Raw genomic sequence first — 11,713 nt, 5'->3', positions numbered from 1 at the left:
CTCTCCTGACATACACCAACTCACACCCACCTCCAAACTCCACCAAAACAACCCACTAACGTCCACCCAGATTCAACTGTCATCCTTCCATTTATACTCTCAGCCATCCAAACACTCAGCCAATCATCCAGCATTCTACTGCTCATTTACTCCCCCCTCCTCTTTCATTCCACTTACCATGTATCTTCTATACAAACAGCACTTACCATATTTACATTAATACAGGAACATCACAGTTGGCGCCAGGCGTACCTCATCAGGGAGATTGTTCCATAATTCCAAGTTCTGATTCTAAAAGCCAAGTATCACCTGTTGAAGTCAACATTTGTCAAACGTTCAACTTTGCAAACATCCATGGCTATGCTGTGTTTGCAGTAAGGCCTTCATTGTTCTCACTCTCCACTCCTGTGGAGAGTGGCTGGGGCTCATTTACCATCGAAATGATGACAGTGGGAACAAATTCCTGATGGGTCTTGCTGATAACAGAAACTGATAACAGAAACTTGGTGGGATGACTCCCATGATTGGAATATAGCCATTCAAGGATATAAACTCTACAGAAAGAATAGACGCAACAGAAAAGGAGGGGGAGTAGCGTTATACGGCAAAGACAAATACACCTCTATGGAAATCCAAGAGAGCGAACGAAGTTGTCCGGTAGAGACCATTTGGGTAAAAATAAATGGAGAAACAAATAAAACCGACATGGTAGTAGGTGTCTACTACAGACCCCCTGGCCAAGAAGAGGTGGTAAACGAGGCCTTTCTCAAACAAATCTCTGAAATCTCAAGGAGGCAAGAAGTAGTAGTGATGGGGGACTTCAACTAGCCGGATATCTGCTGGGAGACAAACTCTGCGAAGCACAAAGCCTCCAAAAAATTCCTGATGGGCCTTGCTGATAATTTCCTCTTTCAAAAAGTAGAAGAAGGAACAAGGGGATCGGCAATCCTGGACCTGATCTTAACTAACACGGACGAATTGGTCATGGGAATTAAAGCGGTCGCTACCTTGGGGGAAAGTGACCATGTAATGCTGGAATTCATGATTCTGGGGAAAGCCAAAGAAGAATATAGTCAAATATGGACCTTGGATTTCAGGAAAGCCGATTTTAGCAAGCTCAGGGAAATGATGGGTAGGATCCCGTGGCTAGATAGACTAAAGAAAAAAGGAGCCCAAGAAGCGTGGGAGTTCATGAAGAACGTATTACAAAAAGTGCAATCACAAACAATTCCAAAGAGGAAGAAAAACAGAAGACATTGGAAAAAGCCAATGTGGCTACATGGAAGACTGGTGGAGGAGGTAAAAGTAAAAAAGAGCATGTATAAAGAATGGAAGGAAGGACGCATCACCAAGGAAGAGTACCGACGAGCGGCTCGGGCTTGCAGGAATAGCGTAAGGAAAGCTAAAACCCAGAATGAGCTGAGGCTGGCGAGGGAAGCGAGGAACAACAAAAAGGGTTTTTCAGATATGTTCGAAGCAAGAGAAAGACCAAGGAAACGGTGGGACTGCTGCTCAATGAGGATGGCAAAATGTTGACAGATAACAAGGAAAAAGCAGAACTGCTCAACGCCTATTTTGCCTCCGTTTTCTCCCAAATAGGGAACAGTGTGCAACCTTGCATCGGTAGCAATCTCAGTAAGGGGTCGGGATTGCAGTTCGAGATTGATAAGGAGATAGTCAGGAAATACCTAGTTAACCTAAATGAGTTCAAATCTCCAGGGCCTGATGAACTGCATCCCAGAGTATTGAAGGAACTTGTGGATGTACTCTCGGAACCTCTTGCCATCGTCTTTGAGAAATCATGCAGAACAGGAGAGGTGCCGGAGGATTGGAGACGGGCAAACGTCGTCCCGCTCTTTAAAAAGGGTAAAAAAGAAGATCTGGGGAATTACAGGCCGGTCAGTCTGACTTCAATACCGGGAAAGATATTAGAACGGATAATAAAAGAGTCCATTGGCAACTATCTAGATGACAATGCTGTGATTAGTAGGAGCCAGCATGGGTTTGTCAAGAAAAAATCCTGTCAAACTAATCTCATCTCTTTTTTTGATTGGGGCACTAGCTTAGTAGATGGTGGAAATGCTGTAGATGTCATCTATCTAGATTTCAGCAAGGAGTTTGACAAAGTTCCCCACAACCTTTTGATTAGCAAAGTAGTCAAATGCGGACTACATGGAAATACTGTCAGGTGGATTCACAACTGGTTGGAGAACCGTACTCAAAGAGTGGTCGTCGGTGGCTCTGCTTCGGACTGGAAGGAGGTTTCGAGTGGAATGCCACAGGGTTCTGTCCTGGGGCCGATACTCTTCAACATTTTTATCAATGACTTAGATGATGGAGTGGAGGAAAGCCTTATGAAGTTTGCGGATGATACGAAACTGGGAGGGATAGCTAATACAATGGAAGACAGGAATAAAATCCAAAGGGACCTGGATAGACTAGGAAATTGGGCTGAAATTAATAAAATGACATTCAATAAAGGCAAATGCAGGATTCTGCATTTAGGCCACAAAAACAAAATGCAAGGGTACAGGATGGGAAATACCCGGCTTAGCAGTAGTGCATGTGAGAAGGACCTTGGAATTGTAGTGGATCGCAAGTTGAACATGACCCAGCAGTGTGATGCTGCGGCAAAGAAGGCAAACGCGGTTTGGGGATGCATGAACAGAGCTATAGTTTCCAGGTTGAGGGAAGTAATAGTCCCACTATATTCTGCATTAGTCAGGCCTCATCTGGAAAACTGCGTTCAGTTCTGGGCGCTTCATTTTAAGAAAGATATAGACAAGTTGGAGTGGGTTCAGAAAAGGGCGACGAGGATGATAGCCGGTATGGAGAACAAATCTTATCAGGAAAGGTTGAAGGAACTTGGCATGTTCAGTCTGGTGAACAGAAGGCTGAGGGGTGACATGATTGCACTCTTTAAGTACCTGAAGGGCTGTCACATAGAGGGGGGTACAGATTTGTTCTCTGCTGCCCCAGAGGGTAGGACTAGGTCTAATGGTTTTAAGTTGCAGGAGCGTAGATTCAGATTGGACATTAGAAGGAACTTCTTGACAGTAAGGGCAGTTCGGCAATGGAACCGACTGCCTAGGGAGGTGGTGGGATCCCCTTCGCTGGATGTCTTCAAGCAGAGGCTGGACAGCTATCTGCGGGAGATGCTCTAGCTGTGGATTTCCTGCTGTGAGCAGGGGGTTGGACTCGATGGCCTACAAGGCCCCTTCCAACTCTATGATTCTATGATTCTATGATTCTATGAAGACATAGCTCAGTGGCAGGGCACACGTATTGCATGCAGAAGGTTCCTAGAACCAGTTCAAAGGACAGGGTAATGGATGAGGAGGAAGACTTCTCTTCACTGGAGATCCTAAAGAAATGCTGCCGATCAGATCAGATAAGCTTTCCCCAACCCAGTGCCCTCCATATGCTGGCTAGGGCTGACAGGAGTTATTGTGCAAAACACTTGGATGGCACCAGGTTGGAGAAATATGGAATGGACACAATATCAAGGGTAGGGAACCCCCAGCCCACAGGCCAATCTTGGCTTGCCAGGGAATCCAGTTTGGCCCCTTTTCTCCAAATCATGACCACTGTCAATCAGCTGTCACCTGTGAAATCAGCTAATGGGTGAAAGGGCAGGGTTCCATTCTGTGCTGTTGTGGGTGCCAGTTCCCAGCAGGAAGATTTAATCCCCGCACAACAGCTGATGAAGGGAGACCCTCCTGTCATTCATGTGACATTATAATGATGCAGTGTGATTGACACTTGGCTTGTTGCGCCCATCTCTCAAGTTGAACAGCTTCCTTCCCCCCCCCCCCGTACTGGCACTGGAGAGACCAATGGTCTGACTTGGAGGTCACCTGCTTCCTGTGTTTGGATCTACAGATGTAGATGCCAGAAGGAAGGGGGGGGAGGCCACCTTTCTCCCATCATCCTCAAACACAGTTTGAAGAAACTTCTCAGGAGGACACCTGTAAAAGTCATTGCATAAATGGCTGTCCCAGGAATATTAACTTAAGATCACCAGCTAGATGCCTTTGCTGACCTGTAGCCAAGGCCAAGAGTTGTTGTTATGTAACGGGAAGGATGAGAATAAATATAACCATGGCTTCCTTCTCAGCTATGCATGGAGAAAATATTGTTGTGTGCCACCCCAATCTCTGAGCAGTGTGAGACTTCCACGGGTTCCTGTGTTTCCCTTGGGGAAAAAGTCAGTGCAAGTCTATGGTATCTTATGGGATATATGGCTTATTTACACACTGTCTGAGCCTAAGATGGATGGGTTCTTAGTATTCACAGTCCAATAGATCTTGCTTTTCCATCAGGCTTGTAGGGAGGCACCTCAAACCTACAGTGCAGAGAGCAAGCCTCTCTGTGAGTCTTTCTAGTTCCCAACTTCTCCTCCAGATGAGACTAAAAAACACAAGCCTCTCCTTGGCTCCAGGTTGAGGGAAGGAGGGCATCCCCCCTGAAAAGAGTTCTAATAGCAATACAATCTCTCTGCGCTACATTCTTGCATATGCTAATGGTGACCACTTGACAAACCCATTCGCTTACAGGCTAGCTTAACAAAAGGAAACTTTCCGCTGCAGATGCCACTTCTAGATTCAAGGTTACAGGTTTGAAGGGGACCCAGAGAAATTGTCCATCTCAACCCTCAATCCCATAACAATATATTGTCATCCGTTTACCCGAGAAAGATCTCAGAGCTCCAGAGCATTCCGTATTCCTTGGGTCTGCCTGTTGGACCTCTAGCTCTCTAAGCAGCAAAGATAAAATAATGTGAAATAGTTGTCAATAATACCCAGACAAAATCTGCAACATTCAAAAAATAAGTGGGCATAACTAAATGATATATCTGGGTAAGAATGCTGAAATAAAAAAAGGCTTTTAGCAGGCATCAAAAGCAGCATAGTGAAGATGCCTGCCAAATGTTTGGCAGGGGGTTCCAAAGCGTACCGTTGCTGCCAGACTAAAAGACTGACTCCTCACAGATACAGACTGAACTTTATATGGCACTCGTAAAATCACAAGTTTCACAGATCAAAGCAGTGGAGTAAGCACATATGGGGCAAGGCGATCCTTCAAGTAAGCTGGTCCCAAGCTGTTATAAAGTGGAGAGGCTCTTTTGCAACCACCAATAGCATTTAGTTAACCTGCCTGATCTAATCTTTATTAGCATGCCTGCAAGGTGTTTTTATGGGGTTGTCTACTGACAGCCCAGCCTGCTAAATGTCACGGCTTTTGTTAAACCCCATTGAAATGCAGAAAAGCACAATTCCACATTATAAGACCAGAGAATTACTGAGGGAGGGAGGGAGGGAGGGGGGACGGAGGGAGATGTGTTTTGTTATTTGCAAGTCTTATAAAACATCATCTGCTTAGTTTTACTTTAGGGTGTGGGGGGAGGAATTTGTAGAAAAGCTGGTGAAATGAAAGCTTTTTTTTTCATTTAAAGAGTGTTTTTATGGCACCTCCTGTTAATCTCCTGCAACTGTCTGGAGACTATTAAAATGTGTGCAGGGTAAAAAAGAGACTTTCTAGTATGTTTGATAAAAGTCTATTATGTGGGGTTTGCAAACATTGCTCTGTTGGAATTTAATATTTCAAAGAAATATTCCATTCTCATGATCTGTGAAAGAAATGTCAATCAGATGAATGTTCTTGAAGAGAAATGGTGGGGAAGGGGATTCTTTCTCATGTTTTTGCCTCTCATAGCAAATATTCAAATGGCCACTATGAGTGGGGAGTCCCACTTCATCTACCTGCAGGATACCTGGGTGATCTTCCCCAGAACCTGGCCATTATGATTTGACTTTGGGAGACCTGCAGGGGGCAAATTGATCCATCTAGTCCCATTTTCACCAATTTGGTGCCCTCAAGGTGTCTTGGATTACAGCTGCCATCAGCTCCAGTCAGTACACGTTGGCTGTGGATAATGGGAGTTGTAGACCAAAATACCTGGATGGCATGAGGATGACAAAGGCTGGTGTAGCCCAGTGGCTGTGTACTCGTACTGGCAGCAGCTTTCTCAGGACTCAGATACTTTTTTCTGTAACTGGAGATGCCAGCAGTGCAGACTGGCACCTGCAATGTCAATGGGGCAGTGAATCTGCTCTGGGTTTTAATCTGAACTTTCAGGAAGCTATCCGTGGTACTGAACCTATGTGTGAATATGTTTCAGCACCTTGGGCAGCTCCTTGAAATTGTCTTGGGGCTGGGTTTCAGCACCTTGGATAGCTCTTTGAAAGTTCAGACAAAAACGTAAGTGCACATTTGCTGCCTCTCTGACATCAGAGCCACCAGTCTCCACTGGATGCCAGGAATCGAACTTGGGACCTTCCACATGCAAGTCATGTGCTCTGCCACTGAGTTATAGGCCCTCTCTCTGCTGCCTGGCAGATTGTGCCTATCATCTGTACAATCGGTTGATGTTTCTATTATTACCTACCTGAGCAGTTTATCGTTGCTTGTCACGAACCTCAGAGATAGGATGGCTTCCGAATAAAATCAATTTTTGTAAGAACTGTTCAGCTTACTGCTTCCATGCCTGTTTTACAAACCAACCTTGCCGAGAGGAAGCCGAAAGAGCGCATTTGTCTCCTGATATGTAACTACATGATGTGCCCAGAAATGAGTTAATCTGTTCCACCCTGAATTGTCACTTGGAGGGAGGGGGAGGGGACCAGGAAGTAGAATTAGAGCCCTTCATAAATCACCAAAATGGTTGCCTTCAATCAAAACACAATGAACAATCTGCAGAATTATAGCCACACTGGCTCGCATTGCCCATTCATGGGAAAATAAAAGGCATTTTATAAAAGAGAGAATATTTCAGAAACAAATATTTCAGCATTGCTGTGGCACCTTTTTTGTAGCCAATCCATCTCTCCGGCAACTCTGAATAGGAAATCATTGGCCAGCCTCCAAGATATAATGGCCTTTAAACAGAGGGTAGAGGGAAAGACAGCCTCCTGTTTTGCTTCTAAATGACTTGCAGTAAAACTGCAAGTGGGCCACACTTTTCATTCCATTGTGGGGAGCAGACACAAAAGCTGCAATTAAATCCATATATTTTAGGTTGTTTGTCCTGCAAGCTGTGGCAGCTTTGGTGCTTTTGTATAACAAGAGTGCCACACCTGAGAGGATCAATGGAAGACCCTTGGGGAACAGATTCTGATTCTGGACATACAGAGAAAATTCTATTTAAAAAAAGAAAAAAGCATTGGAGCATAAGTGCAAAGAAAATATTTTCTCCCTTTGAAAAGCTTCTACACGTTGGTCTTGAAATAGGGGCTATCAGTTAAATAACATTACTTTGAAGCTGAATGATACATTAAAATTGGAGAGAGCAAATTTTCCTTGTCAGCCTGGTGCTCTTTGCTCTGCATATTATATACCTTTTCTGCTAGGTGCCCAATTTCATTTGCTTTGTCACACAGACACAAAGGGAGTGAATTCCCCAGAGGTGATCTTGGATAGGCTGGTGGGTGGAATGGTTTTTGCTTTCAGGCAGAGGATGGACTGAATGCTGGTTTGAGTTCGGTGGAGTTTGTGATCCCTGATTGCCAATCCTAGAATATGGAGAGCTAGAGAGAGGTGGCAGATAGAATGTTGTTCACCACTCAGCCTTGAAGCTCATGAGGTGACTTTCTGCCAGTCACTTTTTCAGTCTTATTAGAGATTAATACATACTGCAGCGGAGTGCAGAAATGAAGAGTATGGTAAGACAGGTGGGTGAAAGAATAAGAAACTTAAGGTTTATTGCTCCAGGAAAATAAAGCCATTCTGAGCACAGACAAATATGTGGCCTTTAGACAAATATGTGGCCTTTTAGGGAGTCATGCATCCTAGAGTATTGCAGAGGTGGCTGAAGAACTCTCAGAATGACTGTCTATTATCTTTGCGAAATCATAGAGGATGGGTGAAGTGACGAATGACTGAAGGAGGGCAAAAAGGAGCAACCTGGGAACTACAGACCAGTCAGTGTGCCAGCAATCCCTGAGAAAATTCTGGAGTGGTCAATCTATTGTTGTTGCTGTTATGTGCCTCCAAGTCGACTACGACTTATGACGACCCTATGAATCAGTGACCTCCAAGACCATCTGTCATGAACCACCCTGTTCAGATCCTGTAAGTTCAGGTCTGTGGCTTCCTTTATGGAATCAATCCATCTCTTGTTTGGCCTTCCTCTTTTTCTTCTTCCTTCTGTTTTACAAGCATTATTATCTTTTCTAATGAATCATGTCTTCTCATTATGTGTCCAAAGTATGATAACCTCAGTTTCATCATTTTAGCTTCTAGTGATGGTTCTGGTTTAATTTGTTCTAACACCCAATTATTTGTCTTTTTTGCAGTCCATGGTATCCACAAAGCTCTTCTCCAACACCACATTTCAAATGAGTCGATTTTTCTCTTATCCGCTTTTTTCACTGTCCAATCTTCACATCCATAGAGATCGGAAATACCATGGTCTGAATGATCCTGACTTTAGTGTTCAGTGATACATCTTTACATCTGAGGACCTTTTCTAGTTCTCTCACAGCTGCCCTCCCCAATCCTAGCCTTCTTCTGATTTCTTGATTATTGTCTCCATTTTGGTTAATGATTGTGCCAAGGTATTGATAATCCTTGACAAGTTCAATGTCCTCATTGTCAACTGTAAAGTTGCATAAATCTTCTGTTGTCATTAGTCTTTTTGACGTTCAGCTGTAGTCCTGTTTTTGTGCTTTCCTCTTTAACTTTCATCAGCATTCATTTCGAATCATTACTGGTTTCTGCTAGTAGTATGGTATCGTCTGCATATCTTAAATTCTTGATGTTTCTCCCTCCAATTTTCACACCTCCTTCATCTTGGTCCAATCCTGATTTCTGTATGATATGTTCTGCGTACAGAGTAAACAAATAGGGTGATAAAATACACCCATCTCACACCCTTTCCAATTGGGAACCAATCGGTTTCTCCATATTCTGTCCTTATAGTAGCCTCTTGTCCAGAGTATAGGTTGCGCATCAGGACAATCAGATGCTGTGGCACCCCCATTTCTTTTAAAGCATTCCATAGTTTTTCATGATCTACACAGTCATGATCTACACAGTCAAAGGCTTTGCTGTTCGGATGGTGGCAACAAGGGAGAGGGCCTTCTCAGTGGTGGCCCCCAAATTATGGAATGATCCACCTGACGAGGTGCATCTGGCGCCATCACTGTTATCTTTTCAGCGCCAGGTCAAGACTTTCCTCTTCTCCCAGGCATTTTAGCATGTGTTTTTTAAATTGTTTTAAAAATTTTAATTGTGTTTTAAATTGTTTTTAAAAGATGTGTTTTAAATTTATATGTTTGTTTTTGATGTTTTTCATTGCTGTAAACCGCCCAGAGAGCTTTGGCTATGGGGCAGTATACAAATACAATAAATAAATAAATAATCCATAAAGCACAGGGTGATTTCCTTCTGGAATCCCCTGGTCCATTCTGTTATCCAATGTAGAACTAATCAGAATTAAAAGTCTTTAAATAAATGCATAGGCACATAGGAAGTTGCCATACTGACTCAGACCACTGGTCCATCTAGCTCAGTATTGTCTACTCTGACTGGCCTAATAAGATCCAACAATAAGATACAAAAGCATAATCCCAACAACAGCAAAACAAAAAAAACCACCAGCAGAATTAAATTTTTACCCAAACAGTAGCCCCTAAACAACACCCCACAGTCAAGGTGGTCTCTGGCATCTTCAGGTAGTGATACCTTTTACAGCTGCAGTCAAACAAGGCCCCACCCTGCCAGGCCAGGTGGAGAGAGGCCAGCAAGCAGGGAGAGAGTCTCGCAGGGCTTACAGTCCATATGGTCTCTCAAAACCAGGTTCTGCTCCCTGCTACAGAGGAGGAGTGCCTCCACAGCAGCTTCCCACATGAAACTGAGGCCACACTGCTCTTTATCTCTTCCACACACACTCAAAGAGATGCGGTAGTCACTGCCCTGCGGGGTGATGCCCCCAGGCTGCAATTTCCTGGCATGAATGCTGGGACCTTGTGGGCAGGGCCAGTCACGTGTTTCTTTCCCACCCAGTCATCTGGTCAGAAGGGAGAGATGATGACAGCTGGGTTAGAACAGAGCTGGGGGACCTCAGGCCGGAGGACAAGTGTGGCCCTGCAGGCCTCTCCGTCTGGGCCTTGGGACTTGCCCCATGCCACACCCCTCAATGGCGTTGCTTCACATTCTCCTTGAGTGATTTTCCCTTGCCAGAATTTGTTCTTGAATTCTGTTCTTGCCTGGATGAAGGACAGAGAGAGAGAGAGAGAGTACAAACTAGTCTACTGTACCAACATAACTTTTATATGCATTGCTCCACTCACTTTTGTCTCTGGCTGCATCCACCACTGGCATGTGGCCCTTCCAAGGTTGCCCAGAAGGGCTGAAAAGGTTTCCCACCCCTACCCTAAATGGTTTGGAGCCAGGGTATTTAGAGGACCAGCTGCACCCATATGAATCTGCCCAGGCCTTAAGATCAGCATCAGGCCACTTGAAACAGGGCCTTCTCAGTGGTAGGCCCCCACTTAGAGAACCCAAGGAAAATGTGGCTGTCCCCAATGGATTCGGCTTTGAAATGGGCTTTGCATGAAACGGTGCCTTTAGTTAAAATGTCTGTTGGTTAAGAAGGTGGGCTGGTTTTGGATTATGAGGGGGCTATTTTACGGCTGGTTTTAAACTGTGTGGGATTTTTTTTAGTGGTTTAATCAATTTCATGGATTGCTTGGCTGGACTTTGAGATCTTTCTAATGACTGTCTTAAATTATGGCATTTTATTTTGATTGTTGACTGCTTCTAGTTTTAGTTCTCAGGGCTTTTTTGTCTTGGAAGCTGGCTTATAAATACATATATCTAAACAAATTCATAGCCCCGGACTGCTGTTTACTCCAATCGGCAGCAGATTCTCAAAGACAGAGAGAAGGCTCTTCCTTAGTCCTCCTCTCTGAGATTTTAGATACGGGTGTATTGGACTGAGCCTGGGATCTTCTGCATGCAAAGCACCTCCTCTTCCATTAAGCTATGACATCTCCTCCAGGCAGCCATGTGGGATCATGCCACACCAAGAGTGTGTGGCAGGCACCGGAGAGTAGGAACAAAGAGGATTCAGGCCCCATCTGCACTATACATTCAAAGCAGCATCATATCACCGTAAGCAGTCATGGCTTTCCCCAAAGAATCCTGGGAACCATAGTTTGTTAAGGGTGCTGAGTTGGAAATTTGCCATTTTACCACCCGTTCACTCAGGTTTGAGAGTTCCTTTTGGACCTCTGTGAGAGGAATAAGGGCTTTCTAACAGCTACCCTGCCTACAGCTATATTACCCTGAACACACCAGATCTCATCTGATCTTGGAAGCTAAGCAGGGTCAGTCCTGGTTAGTACTTGGATGGGAGACCTCCTGGGAATACTGGGTGTCGTAGGCTTAGAGAAAGGCAATGGTAAACCACCTCTCAATACCTCTTACCATGAAAACCCTATGAATATATATATATATAAAAGATTGATAGAGTCACATAAGTCATAATCGACTTGAAGGCATATAGCAACAACAACAAAACAACTGTCAGCACCCTTAACAAACTATAGTTCCCAGGTTTCTTTGGGAGAAGCCGTGACTGCTTAAAATTATATAATAGTGCTATTAAATGATAAGTGTGCCTATGAGGCCGTGCTGTGGCATAACGGCA

General features: G+C 44.3%; 1 pseudogene; it reads left to right on the top strand.

The window, feature by feature from the left end:
• Positions 1-11,330: 11,330 nt before the first annotated feature.
• LOC133378476 (5S ribosomal RNA) lies at positions 11,331-11,449 on the top strand (annotated as a pseudogene).
• The last annotated feature ends 264 nt before the right edge of the window (positions 11,450-11,713 follow it).

The sequence above is a fragment of the Rhineura floridana genome, chromosome 2, assembly GCF_030035675.1.
Source record: "Rhineura floridana isolate rRhiFlo1 chromosome 2, rRhiFlo1.hap2, whole genome shotgun sequence".
Classification (NCBI taxonomy): Eukaryota; Metazoa; Chordata; class Lepidosauria; order Squamata; family Rhineuridae; genus Rhineura; species Rhineura floridana.
The sequence above is the reverse complement of the archived record's forward strand: the minus strand, read 5'-3'. Positions and strand labels throughout refer to the sequence as shown.